Here is an 18,711-nt window from a genome sequence, read left to right as displayed (position 1 = left end):
CAGGAGAGGGCAACACTTTTGCATAGCATGTATGGGGAGCTGGGCTTTGGATGATTCCCTGCTCAATATCCATTCCAAAAACTACAGGGCAGTGCATATTTCTTCAGGATGAGATTAAACTCCTCCCCTAACAATGCACCTAAAAAGAATATTTTTTCAGTCTGCCCACCTACACTTCAAAACTGTTTACAGTTCCACTAGCAAGTACTGAAAGTACTGACAAAAGTATCTAATTGGAGAAATAATTACGCTTTAATTTTCAAGGGGAAAATTAGCAAAATGAGTTCAAATGAGCAGTGTATTCTATTCACACTCCCAGCATGGGAGCAGCCTTGGCACAAAAATTAATATATAATTCAAGGTGGGTTCACCCTCTTGATTGGTCCAGATTTCAGCTAATTTTCTTCCTTAAACTCAGGTTTAGACCTCTTTCATCTTTTCTTGAGTGTTTGGATTCCAAATCACTGCATTTGCTGAAAGGATGTATTCTTTTCAAAGATTTCAGAAATTAGTCTTATTTTCTATCTGCATATCATTTGGTGAATTATTTTGAACTGAAACTGTGGGAAAGTACCCACAGATCTCAAAAGAATTTTTGAATTTCTTGTATCTCACAGGTTTTCATAATTTTTTCCTTCTTCTGTAAACCTGTTGATGAGGATCCTGGCTCCAGAAAAAAAATCTAAGTTTTTCTTTAATGAGAACAATTCAGTTGGCTTTTTGGATTAGATTTTATTTTGCTTAATCTAGTAATAAGGCCTTTTTAAAAATAACAGTTAAAACTATAGGCCTTCCCATGTTAAAATGCAATTTTTTTTGCATTTAAAAAATATATATAGATTAATTGAACCTTATATCTTAAATATTTTTGGGCAGGGGAGAAAGAGTAATGGGTTTGGTTTTTTTTTTGTTCTTGGGAAGAAGAGGCTGGTATTTCTCATCAGAATCTCTATCACCTTGGTCAATGTGATGGGGGAGGTGGTGGTGTAACAAATGTTGATCATTGTGAAATTGTATCAATTTAGAAATCCTAGTAATGGAATTATTTACGTGCAGCAAAAGAAGCAATTGTTAACTCTAAGAAGTAAAACGGGGTGGGAGAGGACTGGGGGGAATCAGTGGAAAACAAAGACTCTTTGTGGGATCTACAAGAGCCAAACACAGTTTCTTTAAACCAGTTGGGCAGGTTAAATGTAGAGATGTCTTGTTTTTCAAAAAGAAATCCCCTGGACTTGTCAATTAATCTTCAACCTAGACAGTGATTCATTGTCCATTGAATAAACAAAGTAAAAAAGCAGTTGTGAACATCATGATAAAAACACCTTTGAGAAAAGTCCAGGGCCTTAAGGGCTGAGAGCTCAGAGACAAATTGTGATCCACCTCCAGCCTTAGCTTTACAGTAGCTCCCAGTTTGTTCCCAAAAGGGCGCAGGAGTTCTCTTCACTAAGGACCTTATTTAACATCTACCTGACTAGCACTGAGTCAGTATGCCTTTGGGGAAAAAAGTGACTGGGGAGAATACTTTTTAAATTGAATTGAAGGCTTTACAATTATTCCAGCTCTTTGTTCACTAACTAGGTTCCTGATGTTGACTCAGTGAAAACAATTTGTATTGTATATTAGCACAATGGTGCTGGGTGGAAAAAAAAACATCTCCAAATGAAATTTCCATCTCAAAAGCAGCCTACTCTTATCTGAACTTAGCTGTTTCCTATCAGTTGATTAGTATTTAAATCTGGTGATAAAAATGGGATTGAAAGAATGTGCTGTGCCTTAGTAGTCTTGATATAGCTCCTGTTAGGTGTTCTAACTCTGGATGAACACAGAGTACAGTAACAAATCACTTTAAAACTTCAGCCACCTCTCAGGTAGAGACCACTCCTTGGCAAAAGGAAAAAATGTTCTTACTCACGGGCTGGGTTTATTAAGAGCACTTAACAGATTAAAAATATAAAGGTTATTTGTAGTCCAAATTAAACTGTCTCAATTTATTCTGATGTATCTAAAAGAAATGAAAGTGTCTGTCAAAAGAGCTGTTATACTGGGAAAATAGGAATATGTACACATATTTCCCTGCAAACTTTTCAAAGAATTCTGCTTATTACTTCAATAGAGAGAGTAAAAAGAAAAAAAAAAAAAAACAAACCACAAAGCCAAACCTTCTGACTGGACCTGATGCCAGCACAGCATGTGAATTCACCCCTACCTTGAGATGAAATAGTTTTCTAGTGCATAGAGCTCCTTCTAGTGTTTGAAGGCATCTGTGGAAAACAAATGCTGCAGTAATCCAGTGGACAGGCTCTGTGCATATATGTGTCTGACCAAATTCTCCAAGAAACAGACACCTTCTAGGCAGGACCAATTATCAATGAGGTGATCTTATTCTTGCAAAGCTATCAGAAAGGTTTAGGGTGAAAATTGTAACAGGACTGGAAAAGATCAAATTGTGTCCTCTTATGACAACAGTAAATCATAACGTGCGTGGAAGTGCAAATATTGTTGACCAAAATTTCTTAACAAAAAGAATGGTGGAAAAAGAATGAAGAAGTTGGTAAAATAAGGGAAAAGAAGTATTGACAAAGTACTCCAAATTTGTGTTGGGAAGCATGACTATTATCCCTTAATTCCTGATTAATCAGTCACCTTGAGACAAAGAGCTCAGAAATGTTTGACCTCTATATTTATTTTTAACTTTAACTTTCATAACACATGCAACCCTGAAGAGAAAGTTGGAGCAGAAGTTTGAGCAACTACTATAGTGAGATTTTGCTCAAAGTTTTTGACTGGGTTAATAGAACACTACTTTAATAAATCCTGCCAAAGAATGACAGAAAAATGGCAATAAAAACTCAGTATGAAAAGCTGCTTCAGCCTCCAGACTTTACAGCCTTTTGATGAAATAAACTCCTTCTCTACTCTACCCAAATTGTGTAGTGCCATTAAAAATTTCTCTCTCACTGTGACTAGGCGTTATATTATAAAGAGAAGGCTGGAAGGTACTATAGAGACTGAAGCAAGTGCTTCAGGGTCTTCTTCGGGCACTGCTTACCAGCTGATTTACTTATGCCTTGGGCCAAATTATGTAAGAGTGTGTTGAAGAGACAAAAAGTTTTTTCCTGGCACTTGTGACTGGTTACAAATACACCCAAAAATGTTTAAGACCCAAAGCTGTATTAGTTTCTCTTTGGCATTTCTTCTTTGCAGCTGAGGTGAAGAGCTTTTATTTTAAAGGGTGAAATAGCAACAGTGAACTGAGGGGATGAGAGGATGCAACTTTTTGTTTGGTAGAGGCAGAAGACACTTAATGCTTTTAGTAGTTTTCTCCTTGCTTGCAGAGTAGCTAATAGAAGCCCATACAATACTGGTCTTTTTAAAAATCATCACCTTCAGAAAGTCATATTTTCTTCATGCTTGAATATAAAAAAAAAAGTAATATTTAATATGTGCATATGGGAGGGGAACCCCCACCCTCCCCCTCACAAAACCCCCAAACCTGAAACAAAATCCCAAACTAAAATCACCACACCCTCAAAAAAAGTCTGAATTTTTTTCCAACTAGCATAAAAACCTGAGTTCCCCTCTGCTGATAGCATTGGTAACTGTAACAATTCAAGCAGAACAAACGAGTTACTGTTTTCAGATGCTCATGCCGGGGAAGACCATAGAACACTCAATCAGATGTTTCCAGGAGCAAGTCTTTCGGATCAATACTTGAAAGCTTACAAACCTCCCAGGGTTTTAGATGCCAGACTCAGTTAAACCCTCATTTAAATCATTTACCTTCATTGAAGGCTGCTGGCTCAGAAAATCGTAGCCAGAGACTGCTTTTCAGAGATACTTAAGTATGGATGTTGTACACAGTCAGCATTGGTTCAGTGCAAACCATCTCTGGCCAATACATTGTAGAAGCATAACTGGAGTCACAAGATTGATTCTGAAAAGGGCAGAACAGCAGCATGTTTGGGTTTTTTTTCTTCTATCTTTGGTTGAAGTCCATACACTCCTTCCACAGTTCTATTTCAATTTCAGGAAACACAATATTTACTCCCAGTACCACACTCCTTAAATTGCAATTTCTTCCATTCTCCTGCCAGTTCTGTTTGGGAAATGCACTATTTTCCTGTCCTAAGAGAAACAGCTAACAATTCATGTTGCTCGATCCCATTTTTGCTGGTATCACTTGTAGCTTGGGATGATTAACCTGTTTTTGCTGGGTCCCTTTCCACTTCTGTAAAATGGGCATAAGTCTCAATATCTGTATTATTCCATAAGGATGTTCTAAAACTTGGGTAAAGGGTTAATTGAGGTGACTTGTAAAGCGTATTTAAAGATTTACCAGTGAGAAGTGCTATGTTCATGCTAATATTTTGAGGACTACCTGTGCTTACTAAGCCAGTGAGTTGAAGATTAAAAACTGGGAACAGAGGTCCCATTGACATGTGTTTTTCTATAAATGAGTAGGAAGGAACAGAACAACTAAAGAAAACAGACAAAACCAGATTTATCATTCCTTAGTGTTCCGCTAGATATCAACATCTACTTACAGCTTCTATTAGGGTAATTTTTCAGCAGAAATTGTAACATTCTCAAAGTTTATAGGAAGAATTAAGTTGCCATGAGATGAGATGGACCTTTGCCTCTAAAACTGTATTTCTGTGTGGGTGAATACTAGTTCCCTTTTTGCTGTTTTACCAGAAATAATTGCTTGCATTTCTGGTAGTTTTAAACTGTTTCTGTTTGTGACCCAAGTTTCCATCCAAAACTTTATCTGAGTGCTATTATCCCAGTACAGAACTGCAAGTTAACTTTTTTTCCAGAGCCTTCTACATTTATTTTTTTTCCCCTCTTTTTTGTCACCACTTAAAATCCAATAGCTGGTTTGAAACAGTCACTCTTCCAGCTGAACAGATGTGACCATTGCATGAAATCTCTGAGGAATGTTCCATGGCCACATCTGCTGCTTCACTTTAAAGTTTATTTTTAACATGAAATAGTTTTAAGGGTTAATTTGTAGCTGAAATGCTGTCTTAGAACAATGCAATTAGGCCTGACCCTTCAGCAAAAGAGGAAAAGGGTGTGATGACTTGCAGTTCTAAAGTAGACCTGCTGCAGGCAAGCCAGTGGCTTTGCTTTGTTGTTCATCACATTTGTGCAGATCTATGTATCTTATATGCTAAAATTTCCTTTGAAGTCAGGTTGTGTCATGGGAACTGCATCTTCAGAACCAAATCTTACCAAAAGCTTTGGAAAACTGTTACTGTTCTTGGGGGTTTTGAAAGTATTCTCGTTTACAGTCTCCTTATTTAAGAATTTTTTTTTAGTTTTAATATGAAATTTTCTCCTTAATTTCATGTGACATCACAGTGTCATTGGAATAATTGCTGTTATTTCTGTGCATAAGACTGATGTCACAACAGTAGGTATGATGGCATAAGATGAGTTTTGGTCTTCTGGGAGGCAGAGGGAGGCAATATCAAAGGCTTTGCAGTAGTTTATAGCCCCTGGGGAGTCAGCATGGCTGGAGCACTGGGGTAATGAACCACTGGGGCTGCCAGAGTAGCACAGAGATGCTCCCTGCCATGCTCACTCAGGATTGTTAGAGAGAGAGGGTCACTTTACTGCCCAGAGCCAAGTGGCAGCTCACATCACTCAAAGGGGAATCCCAGATTCTGGCTTACAGCAGTTTTCCACTCATTTGGTGCCAGGACTGGTGGAGAAGGAGAGAATCTCTAGCCCATTATTTCCAGCCATGCAAAAGGACTGGCAGGAAACATATTGAAGCAGATGTCTTGTGTTTGAACAAAATTTCAGTGAGTCATCCGCATGCCCTTAGGCATTCAATGCACCAGACAGCTTTCTAATGGCTGTGGCATCTTGCTCGCAATCTAATATTATGCACATGTTCCACATAATAAAACCCCACATCCTCAGCTGGGGAAGGATTCTTTACTAACCCTGGTAAATTTGCTGTGCAGTTGAGGACCTGGCACAGGAATGCAATGCCCAACACAACCTTAATCTGATTTGGTGTTAAGAGCCAGAACCTGACCCTGACCTTGGCCCGTAAGTGGCATTGCTGTAGCAATCTTTTGGGACACGAGCATTTGTCATCTCCAGACAGCCCATGCAGACAAAAGGGGTTTTGTAAGTTGGCTGGCAGCCTGTGAGGTACGTACACAGCTGTGTGCTACCTTAATTTTCCCCTTCTTTGTCCCAACATGCCTCTCTCGGGGACTGACTCAAAGTGAATTAAAATAAAAGAAAGATAGTTCAGATTTTAACAGCAGCAAGCTCTTTTCCTTCTATGAGTGCAAAAATGAATGTCTTATATCAGGTAAATTGTGATTTTGTTACACGTGACAATATGATGTAGCAGCTACTAAGGGCAGCAGGGAAGTTTCTCTTTTCCATCTGTCCTTTGATACTTACCTGCATGCTCCTTCTCCCCCTAGCAAAAAAAATAAAGCCCTATGGGCTGTAATCATCGATTAATACTATCCCATTTATCAATTTCCTTGTTGGATTGAAGCAGCAGAGGAGGACATGCATCCAGGTAATGATTTACTTACTGCAAGGTTAAGAAAATACTTGTAGACAACAATGGCCTGCACAGCTGATAATGCTATGTCTACCTGGCCCCACACTTCTGGCCTGCCACTAAACCTGGATGTGAAGCAGTGATTTCTATATGAGCAATAGCAAAGCAAAGCCTTATCTTCATCACTTTCTTGGATGATTGCAAAATATTTGCGCATGTGCTATGTGTAACATATACCTGATTACTTGATGTCATGAATTGACATGAAACCGTCGCTGGGAACAAGACCTGGGTAAATCAAAACATGTTGCAGAATTACAAAGAAATTACTTAATTCTGACAACTGGTGTGGGAAATAGAGAAATTCATGGCAATATGAAATTTAAACTGAATCTTACACTGTTGGAAAGCTGACCTTGGATTAGTATAATTTGGAGTTTCTTACATGCCTGGTTTTTCTGTTTTCACACAAACAACTCAATTTAAAAAAAAAAAAAAAAGAAAAACTAATGTTTTTTCCACTCAGTCTCTCCACTTATTCTGTAAAAATAGTTCTCATAAAATGTCATTTTTACTTATGATTATCATACCAGATTGTCTAAAAACACTGTTAAGTATGCTGTGCTGGAGGGGGAGGGATAACTTTAGAGGCTGCTTTGCAAGTGCTGCTGTTTGGTTTTGCTCCTTATGTGGTTTTAAACAATGTATATTGCCTTTTTGACTAAGGTGCATCCTTTTTATCAGTGTACACTATGTACCGCATACAGTTGGTTCAGCAACCCAAAACTGAGAGTTATTTCAGGTGAATCAAACAGCAGGAGTGTTTCTTCTCCTGAGGAAAAAAGGCCTTTTAGTTTTACTGTTCGATTAATTTCAGGCTAATTTTAGTATAGCTTGAGCTTTGAATATACTTGTCTTTGAACTGCGTGAAAACACTGCACTGACTTAGGCTGGTGAATTTCTGGCATTTGATTTCTCATATTCTCTAATGTTCTGCAGAGAATTCACATTGAATCCTAATTGATTAAGAAGTGATCTCACTTTCACCTATGGTGGTATCAGACCTTTTGCCTTTGAAGTCTGAACCTACTGCAGCCTGTTCTGAATCTCTTTGACTTTCAAATTCTGTTCCTGCATTGGAAACTGAAATCTTGCCGTGCAAGAGGATGGCTTGTCCTGCTATGCATATTTTAACTTGCATTGTTATCATGGAGAGGCTGAAAAGCACAAAATCAATGTAAAGAACCTGGATTCTGGAAACCTAGTTTATTGCTGTTTAATGAAACTGAAGAGAAAGCATGTAATACATACCTGATTTTGCAAAGTTTAATACAATATAACATCTGAGGTTACCTGTAGGAATGCCTCATGCCAGTGTCCTATAGCAACAGTAATGGGAAATGAATTAGTGTGACTTTTAATAACAACATTGATAGAAAATGAAGTCTTCATTGCTGTTGAACTGATTTGCTATGGAAGTGGGAACAATCATTCTTTCCTGCCTCTTGCTTGTGAGTTGCTCTCTGGCTGGGAGAAAGAGCATGTGTTCATGTTGTAATTAGTAAACAGACAGTGAAACTTCTGTGCAGGGTATTCCTTCAGCTTTATTCCTTGGTATGGAACCAAAGGAAGTTCCAAAGCTCCTACAGAGTGCAGTAAGCAAATGTAACAGAGACAGTGATGTACCTGACTATTCAAAAGATGAACCTGAATACACTGGAGTGTGACATTCTACTTGACATTGTAGCTGATCAAAAGTTTCATTACATCCTATGCCAGAATTTTAGATACCTTTGCTTACTATAAGCGTTGACAGCAATCCATATAAAATTTTCATTCTAACTCTGAAGATAATCAGGAAACTAGGTTTTGCAGGTTTTTGGCTAGAACTTACTTTCTGTTCATTGAAGACATAAATCGCATTTTCTCTGAATAGAAGTCTGCTCAGTGAGGTTCTTGAGGACACTGTGGTTATTCATTGAGTAGGGTGATACTTTGAATGCGTAACCCCATCTTTTTAATATCAAATGTGGGTAAAGAGAGTTTGGCATCTAGCCCACTAACATCCTTAATCACTGGGCTCCTGCTAAAGAAAACTACGGCTGATGGAAACAGGGTCTTTGTTCTGAAAAGAGAACAAAGTGGCCACACAACCACACATGCAAACAAATGCTGGACTAGTTCAGCATGTCAAAGATGTATTTGAAGCCTGAGGTATCAACAAAAGGGATATGAAGGAGGAGAAACTTCCTAAGGCATCTGTAAACTCCTCCTTGCTTAGCAGTAATGATATATAAAGTTCACACAAATAACATAGCATGTAAGTACCTCTACCATTGATGGGACATTCCTCAAAAAAACCTCAGTAAGTGACATGAAAATATCAATTATCAATAGGAATACTCGTGCGCTTTAAGAATGTTGAGAGAACAATGGAAATATTGCCAAGTTTCAGGAAAATATGGATTATATATAAAGATATTAGTAAATTATGCCCTGTGTTTGAGTTCAAGTGGTTTTTGTTCATACAATGTTTAGTGGAAAATAACTAATACAAGATGCACCATGCTGATTTTATCTATTACATAAATTACATTACCTATGGAATCTGTTAACAGCATTGCTATTGTTACACATAGCGTATATGCAAATAACAGTGAAGAGTGATATTACCCACAGCATTTTTACTTGAACTGTTAGGAAATTAGCTACTGTTGGAGAATGTTGACTGGGAAAGAAATTTTGTACTGGTTTTGAAACATGAGAATGAAATAGTATCTTGACTGTAGGATGAACTATACAAACTAAACTTGCCATGAAAGGCTGACAAAACCAATGCCAAACAGAATGTAAAAAAGACCCCAAATCTAGTTATTTGGAAGTAAACTTGATTTGAGTAGATTTGAGCTTACAATCAAGGCTTCCTACCTTACTGTGCTGTGTTAAGCAATAAGCTGGTTCATTGTATGGTGTATTATGTTCCTCTGTGAAGTTTTTCCTCTGAAGTTGGAAACAATTAAGTTTTTAAATAATGTAGAACATGAACACCTTTGATACATGAATATGAATAAGACAGAAATATCTAATTGCCAACACTACATTGAGGACCAAAGACTTGCGTGCTATGCTCTTGCAAATGTCCAAACAATCTGAAGCTTTGTGCATTGAAATTAAGTCTATTTTGATTCTAGCAGGGCTTGAGTGATATTTCTGCACAAATATCATCAGCTTTTAAATACTCTTTAGCTTTTGATCTGGAATGTCACAGTTTACCAGAAAGATATGCAACTGGAAGAATCCATATCATCTCATACACACAGCAGTAAAATTTGAACGGCATTAACATGTAGCACATACATTACATGTCCCTAGAACCAAGGATCCCAGATATATTAGACAGATATCTATCTCCTATATAATGTGCTATGACAGCAGGCTGGAAATTAATCTACTACTACTGTGTGAATAAAAATAACACCTATGTATGTATTTAATACATAAACTTTGTAAAGATTGGATTGAGAGTAGTGGAAAGTTTTGGGGGTTGAACCTATTTCCTGAAATATGCATCTGGGATGTTAGTGAATATTAGCAAAGTCCAAGTGCCATGTCCTACACTTCAGCCACAACAACCCCATGCAGGGCTACAGGCTGGGGGCAACGTGGCTGGAAAGCTGCCCATCAAAAAAGGATCTGGGGGTGCTGTTGGTGTCCAGCTGAACATGAGCCAGCATGTGCTAAGGTGGCCAAGAAGTCAAATGGCATTGTGGTCTGCATCAGAAATAGAGTGGCCAGTGAAGTGATTGTCCCTCTGTCCTCAGCATGGGTATGGCCACACCTCAAATACTGCGTTCAGTTTTGGGCCCCTCACTACAACAAGGACATTGAGATGCCAGAGCATGTCCAGAGAAGGGCAATGGAGCTGGTGAAGGGTCCAGAGGATAAGTCCTATGAGGAGCAACTGAGGGAGCTGGAGAAAAGGAGGCCCAGAGGAGAACTCATTGCTCTCTACAATTCCCAGAAAGGAAGAGGTAGAGAGACCAACCTCTACCAAAGTAGAGGTTGGTCTCTTCCAGGAAAATAGTGACAGAACAAGAGGAAATGGCCTCAAGTTGCACCAGGGGAGGTTCAGGCTGGACATCAGGAGGAATTTCTTCACTGAATGACTGTTAAACATTAGAATGCACTGTCCAAGAAGGTGGTGGAGTCACCATGCTTGGAGATGTTCAAGAAACAACTGGATGTGGCACATAGTGCCATAATCTAGTTGGCAAGGTGGTAGACAGTCAAAGGTTGGACTTGATCCCAGGGATCTTTTCAAATCTAAATAATTCTGTGATTCTAGACATGGTGTCTAGAAGCTCTACCTGAGTGAATTGCATTAGAAAACTCTCTTTTGTTTATCTTTTTTTTTTCCTGCTTGAGTATGTTCAACAATTGCTGTACAGACATTTCTTCTTCTGTATGATTTAAATAGGTACCCACTGGGATAGGGCTGATGTTCTGTGAGCCTTAAAACTCAAGAATAACCAGTTAACTTTGTGGAGAGGCACAAATTTATATTTTGGTATTCCCTGTTTTTATAGCGATACTTCTGATAGTCATCCTTGAATTAGCACTTGTTGAATTCATTAGGGAACATTGACACTTGCTAAATGGCAGATTTGGTTAATAATTCCATTTTTTCAAGTGTTTTAAAACATGATTCTCATATTTATAAGTGTGATTATTTACAAATCAAGCCAACTGATGAAGAGTGTCTTTTGTCTAGAAAACCCACAATCTAACAGCAAGGAATGGAATTAGATGAAAAGTTGAGGTAAAAGACTGTAAAATTCAGGTTGCAGACTTGAAGGGACTTGCTTCTCTTTCTAATGGTCTAAAAATTTTGCCCTTCACTTATCTTGAATTATTTGGATTACCTTCCTTTCCATTTGATATGATTGCAATTCCAAGGACATTAGAAACTGCTGCATTTTTGGCAAGTCGCTTGCCAAGAACTTTTCTTTGTTCTTCACACTCCATATCACTATTATGTATACTAAATTTTATTCACCAACTACAAAGAGGTCTTGATGGGCAGGTTTCCACCCTTTCTGACATGTTCTTTCTCAGCTATCAGAATAATATTTTCCTTTATACTTAAAGGAGAAGGAAAGAGGGATTCATATTTCTCTACAAATCAAGAAACTGGAGTGCTCTGAACTCAGCTCTCCTGGAGGCAATGTCTAAAGTAAGAGCAGATGAACTTAAATGTTAAGTTCAAGTTAAATGCCTGAAGGTTACGATCTCAGCTGAAAGTATTAATTAGCAATAAAGAAGCATTCAGGTCTTTGAGAGCTCCATCTGCTATTGAATAACCAAGATAACCAGCAAGTACCCTACAGCAAACAAAGCAAACAAGACTCACTTTCAGAGCACTTGTGCTTTGCAGATATGTTCTTTTTCCTGTGGGAAGCACAACTTATTTCATAAGAACAACATGAGCTAGATTCATTGCAAAGGCCAAGGTAACCAAGTATCAGCTCTGCAGCCACTGTCAAGCCACAAGTATTGTTAGAGGGCAAGGTCACCAAGGGCATTTCTTCTCTCTGTTTTGCCCTTCTGTCTTATGCAGTAACTGTGGAAAGATCTCTTGCAAGGATGTTACAAAGTTTATTGATTTTTAATGAGCTACACACCAGACTTCACTGTTTAAAGCTGTTCTTAATGTCCATCATAAATTTTATCTTACACATCACTTTCTACAGGATTTTTCTGTTCATAGGAGGAACGGGAGTAAAATGAGATTATATGCAAAGCTGAGCCTTGTGGGCTGCCTGAAAGAGTAGCAGCAAGCAAGGGAAAATGAAATCAGTATTTTACAGCTGTTATAAAAATTATTCCTGTGAGCAAACCATTTTTTAAAAAAAAGTACCTTTTGCCTAAAAATGACATTTTGAGCTTTATTCTGTTATTGGATACTTATTAAAAATCCTTTTCTGCCATTGCATTTTTGGGTTACAGGGTTTAGGTTACAAGAGAGATAAAGAGCATGTAGTGATGGGACAAGGGGGAATGGCTTCAAACAGAGTAGGTTTAGAATTGATATTAGGAAGAAATTCTTTACTGTGGGGGTGATAAGGCACTGGAATAGGTTGCTCAGAGAAGCTGTGAATATCCCATTCCTGAAAGTGTGCAAAGCCAGGCTGGATGGGACTTTCAGGAACCTGGTCTAATGCAAAGTACTCCTGCCAATGGCAGAGGGGTTGGACTATAGACAATCTTTTAGGCCCTTTCCAACCCAAACCATTCTGTGAATCTATAATTAATCACTGAAGACAAGGTTTATGGTGATAATGCCTAAAACTATCCCACTGTGTTGTCTGGGAGTTGATCAACTGTTTACCTGTACATGTGACTTCAACATTCAGTAAATGGTCATATGCCTAGAGGCACACAAGAGATCATTGTTTCTGTGGGTGTGTTACAGAGAGCTTACTGGATTTTTTATGTTATTTGACTGTATTCCCCAGTATGGGTTTCCCCACTGGAAGAAAAAAGCCGTTTTATTATCTATGAGCATAAGAAGCTGCTTCTCCTTAACAGGCAGAAGCTGCCTGCACAGAGATGATAATGCTGGGTTTGAGTTGTAGAGCTTGAAGTGATTCTGTCCTGACAGTAGGGCAGTGCCCTACTGATGTTCTTGAGTTCAGACTTAAGGGTTTGCCTATGCAGATAAAAATTGAAGGAGAAAAGGCAGTTGCCAAGAGAGCATAACTCTTGGATTCAGCTAACATGCCTGGGAACCCAAGGATGAATAATTTCAGGAACAACATGAGTACTTCAGAGCTAAACACACAGACATGAGCAGAGTATGATGTGATGTCTGCACATGATGTTATCTCAATGCTCTTGGAAAGAAAGGGGGATTTTTTTTCAGTTGATGGGAATTTGATACCTAAGTCTCATGAGTATTTGTAGGAAATCTTACTGTGAGGCTTATCTGTTTAGGCATGCATTCCGCAAAAATTATTTTTGTCTGGGGGGTTTTGGGGTGGGATATTATTTGAATAAGGATGGGAGAGGGCTAGGCTCCAATTTTCAAACAGATTTTTTTAATGTTTTAACAGATTTACTCTACTTACTAGAAAATGTAAAGAAATGCATTTAATGTACTTTAAATTAACAGTTGCTTCTCTGAAGAATTCTGATGCCAATTAGAAAGCTACTTATCTTGTGGACACCTAAGACATGGGGAAAACATGTGGCATGGCCATAGCACCTTTTATTTTCTCAAAATGGTCAATGTTTTATTTTGCCAGGGGGCAAAACATGTAATCTGCTTGCATAAGTCAAACAATGGAAATGAAAATATATCCACTGGACATATAAAATATCTTATATATACTCTGTGAAATATGCAGTCCATATTCAAGTAACAAAACCTTAGAGATTGGTACTATTTCTGTGAGTACAGCAATACTAAATATTTTGAATTGTCTTTGCTTTTTCCCCCCTTTTGCTTCTGGTTCTCTCTTTCTTGTTCAGTGCATAACTTACTTTTTTTATGTCTTTTTCTACTATGTAGAGAATGAAGAGATAGAGACCCCTCATCCCTATCAAGCAAACAGCTTCTAGATCCTGAAACTGAAATAAGGAATTTGTTCTAGCCTAGGAATTTGTTCTATCTCAGCATCTTTTGAATGAGGCAAAAGAACTGCAAAGTGCATAGTAAAAGGCAAGCATCTTACTTTTTCAGTTCCATTGGTTGCCCAGACACCAGGCAAGACTGGTGTATGCAAGACTATTATGACAAGACTCCATTTTAAATTTTGTGTGGGTTTTTTTCAGAATATCTGGTGATTGACAGGATGTTTTTCCTTGAAATTTAAATCCCCTGGCTAAATGGGTTCAATTTATCTTTAAATGCCATGAAACATATGCTGAGAATATTATCAGTCACAGGAGATTATATTTTTAATTGAACTTAATGTTTTCAGGATGCTTGAGTATTCTGTGATGCTCTCAAGTGCTAATGTTTGTGTAAAGACACCGTATTAACACATATGCAATGCTCTCCAGCCCATCCATCATACCATCAGGGCATCCATCTGCCTGGTAACCCTTCTCAAAGGGGGCAGCTGAGCAGCATCTAAATTCAGATCTCATTTCTGCCTGAAAACAGACAAGTACAAGATGGTCAGGTGCAGGGGTTTTAAAAACAAAATCCCCTTTGGATCAGACTTGCCACCTCTGTGGAGATTTACCTCCTTGCAGAAAATAGTGAGCAGCAGCATGAACTCTTGTCTGCAGAATGGAAATATCAAGCTGATCAACATTTCCGCATTGCTCGCAAGATAATCCTTCATTTGAGCTGCTTATCTGAAATCTGTCTCATGAATCTGATGGGAGGATTTGCCCTAAGTAGTTAATTATGGTGCTGCTAAATTTCCTCCACTCTACTTATTCCTTTACTTTAAGAAAAATCATGCAGTTGTAAAGACTGTAAACTTCAATTAAAAACAAATGAAATATTATCTAGCTGAAAACTTATTAAGGCACCTGAAATTATCTTTTTACCTTTCATTCTGATCTTATTTTTCCAGATGCTCACTGTAGGTGGATTTTTAGTTGGAGCTAATCTGGCTGTTCTGACAAAATTGTGGAGCTTGAGGGTTTTGTTTGGTTCATTGGTTGGTTTTTAGTATGTTTGGAGGTTTTTTGTTTGCTTGTATCTTTAGGTTTTTGTTGATCTGACTTAGGGCATTTAAATGGAGAATTCTTCTATGTCAGGCTAAGCCCTGTCTGTTGTCCCGGCCTGAACCTGGCTGTGAAGGAATTGCAAAGACAGAATAAAGACATTGCCAGATTAATTAGTTCTAGGGCATGTGAGATTCCTACAGTCTTCTAGTCTAACTTATACTGCAGAGAGGAACCATGGTTTTGGTTTTTAAAGTATTTTGTACCTAATAGAGATTTATGAGAAAGATCTAATATTTTTTGCAATTTAAGTGCCACTTCTGACCCTTAATGTGATGGCAATAAGTGATTGCAAAGATATGTTAATATGGATGAATGAAAAATTACCATGGTAATATGGAAAATTGTTGGATCATTTCCCACACACAGAATACATTTTGTCTATAAGGGAACATTTTGTTGGTTATTCAGATTTCTCAACCAAATTCTTTAGGAAAATCCTCTTCAGGTTCTGTTTACACACAAACTTTATTTTTCCTCTGGATGAGGTCAGTATATTTCTCCTAGTGCAGATGCTGAATGGAATTGAATGTTCCCTATGCAAGTGAGTCTGCCTTAGGGTGGGATTTCTTATGTGGTTCAGCAAAACATGCATCTTGTGATACATGTGAGAAAAGGACTTGAATTCAAGTAATAAAAGGTATTTTCCTGTCAGAGAAGAGATACTTGTAAGAGTTAAGTTTTACTCAAAAAGTTCTAACAGTTCTGATTCTCCTTTTACTGAGTTGCTAAACAGGACAGCCCTGGATTTTATGTGGTGCTGCCTCATGGGAAGCTGCTGGGCACAGCCTTTGTCCTGGAGAGCTCTCCTGCCCAGAGCTGGGTGTGTTCCTTTCTGCAACAACCCAGTCCCTAGAGAAAATTGAGCAAAATGTACTTAATTGTTCTTGCCATGAAAAACTACCATCTTGGAGGGAGAAATGGCTACCATCCAACCTCTTTGGTGAATTCCTAAAAGAAGCTAAAGTTTTTCTCTGGAAGGTTTAAGATTTTGGAGGTGTTGTCAAATTGCCTTTCATTAGCTTTCCATAGCTTAATTCTGGATGTATCCCAGAAGTTCCCACTTAATCCTCATGAAGTTTTGGTCTCTAGTATTTCAACAGCAGAGGCATAAGTGTCTTATGAAGATACCTGCTTAAGCATTTTTATGATTTTTTTCTCTTTTTATCCCCTTCACACAATGACCAGGACAGGTGTTACCTTACTTTTTTCTCATGTTTGTGGCTGTTGAAAAAAATTTTTGGAGCCTTTTGGTATGTTTTCTGTAAAAGCTTGTCAAATGTGAACTTATTTGAACAAATAAATGCTTTCTGCTAAATACTCCAACCAGGCATTCTGCAGGACATGCTGAAGTGTTACAAGACTTGTGCTTAAACCATGGTTATAAGCTCTTTTCTTCTCCCACGTGGATTTTAGTTTATTTTCTTGCACAGCATGCAAAGTAACTGTGTGCAGGTCCTGGTCTTTTATATTATTATATACACATGACCAAGTACTGAATTATAACAGATTTAGTATGAGAAACAGCTTCAAATTTTGTTTTGCACTTAGTTTCTGCTGAGACCTGTGCTCAGGGGCTCTACCAGCCCTGAGGCTGCAGGATTGTCCTCATGTGCCCAGTATTTTGATGCCTGAAGAAAGTCATTGGTTCATGGAAGCCTGTGTAGGACTTGCTTGAAGGTACAGTTTTGGAGTTTTTTTACTTCTTTAGGCCCTTACTATACAGGGTTGCTTTTTATTGTTACATTTCATAGGAATTTCGTACCTTGAGCAACAGTGCCTGTAAGAAGAATGTGAGGAAATAAAGTGACTTTTCTCCTGCTTTCTTGTATAAGAAACTATTTCCTAAGGCTATCTACTTAACTGCAGCTGCTGTCTGTGCCTGGAGATAGTAGAAAAAATGGCATTATAGCTCAGAAGAGCAGTTTACTCTGGTTCTGATTTTTTCTGTGTTTACTACCAGGCTCACCGGGGCCCTTAGACTACCGAGATGGAGTAGATTATTAAAACCCAGTTGGTGGATGGCTGTTTCCCCTTAACTGTTTTCATGGTTGGTGGCAGGAAAGTTTCTTGCCACTCCCTTATCTGAGGTTTATGTAATGAATTGATCATAGGCAGTGCTCGCTTTGAACTTGTTCCAGTTTGGCAGAGCTTGGCTGTTCCTGAGTCACTGTGACTCTCAAAGGAATTCTTCCTGACTTTAGATGTAGGTGATTTATCCCTGCCATGGACATTTGAAAAATGTCCCCAATGAGAAACCAGGCTCTTAATTGGATACTGAAATAACACTATTGTACAGGCACCCTCTGATTTAGAGTCTAAAAATACAGATCAGCTCTGACTCCAGGACGCATGCTGAACTCCCCGCTCTGTGTGCTGTCCTTCACCAAATGAGATACTCCAAGTGCATATTCTAGATACCTCTGCCTACTAGGGTCAGCTTGAATCTCCTTAATGAGAGCTTTAACAGAGGTTGTCATTTCTGCACTCTGTGTGTATGTGTGCTTTCTCATGGTCACTGACTTGTTTTCCCACAGAAAAGATCTAAGTGTATCCTCATTTTCCTGGAAAATTAAAAATTAAACCTTCCACCAAGAGGTAATGATACCAGGTGTAATGCTTCCTAAAATATAACTCTACTTTCCCTGAAAGCCTCTAGATAGGGAAAGGAGCAACCCAGGATTACACTGACAAATAGCCAAAGACAGCAAATTAGAAGTTTTTCTTAGTGGTTACAACCTCAGTTAAGCAAAGAGCAGAACATACCAAAAAATACCAAGCAAGAACATACCATAAAATAGCAAGCAGTAAATTCTTGCAGCTGCTAGAGGATGTTGTACTCTATTGAGAGGCTGGTGGGCTCACTTCACAGCTAATGGGTTTTATAATGACAGCAGTGAAACACTGGAACAGGATGCCCATCCCTGGAAACATTCAAGGCCAGGCTGGATGGGGCTCTGTGCAACCTGGTCTAGTTAAAATGTCCCTGCTTATTGCAGGTAGGTTGGGTAAGACAAACTTTAAAGGTTACTTTCAACCCAAACTACTTTATGATTCTATGAAAACAGTCTAAAGTAACATAGGTTGATCAAACTGCAAAATGACCCCCACCCCAAAAAAGACTCCATCCAAGAACTCTGTGTATGGTGTGTACAATGAGGTGCATTTGTTCAACCATCTCTCCCAAGCTGTCACAGTAGGCCAGGCAGAATTGCTTGTTGATAAGCAGGTAAATCCTCTTTTTTTTTTTGTTTTTGAGTCCCTTTTGGAGTTTCTGATTCACTTCCTTATCCTCTAAGACACAGGGAAAGCCCTGTGAAACTCTGACTATTGCTGCAGACTCCCTGACAAACAGGGATATTGTGTTCTCTCTGCAGAATTTTCTTTTTTCTTCTCCACCAACAAGTGGAGTGGAGACGTCTCACCACTGC

The sequence above is a fragment of the Agelaius phoeniceus genome, chromosome 1 (genome assembly GCF_051311805.1).
Source record: "Agelaius phoeniceus isolate bAgePho1 chromosome 1, bAgePho1.hap1, whole genome shotgun sequence".
In the NCBI taxonomy this organism is placed as follows: Eukaryota; Metazoa; Chordata; class Aves; order Passeriformes; family Icteridae; genus Agelaius; species Agelaius phoeniceus.
Note: the sequence above shows the minus strand (reverse complement) of the source record.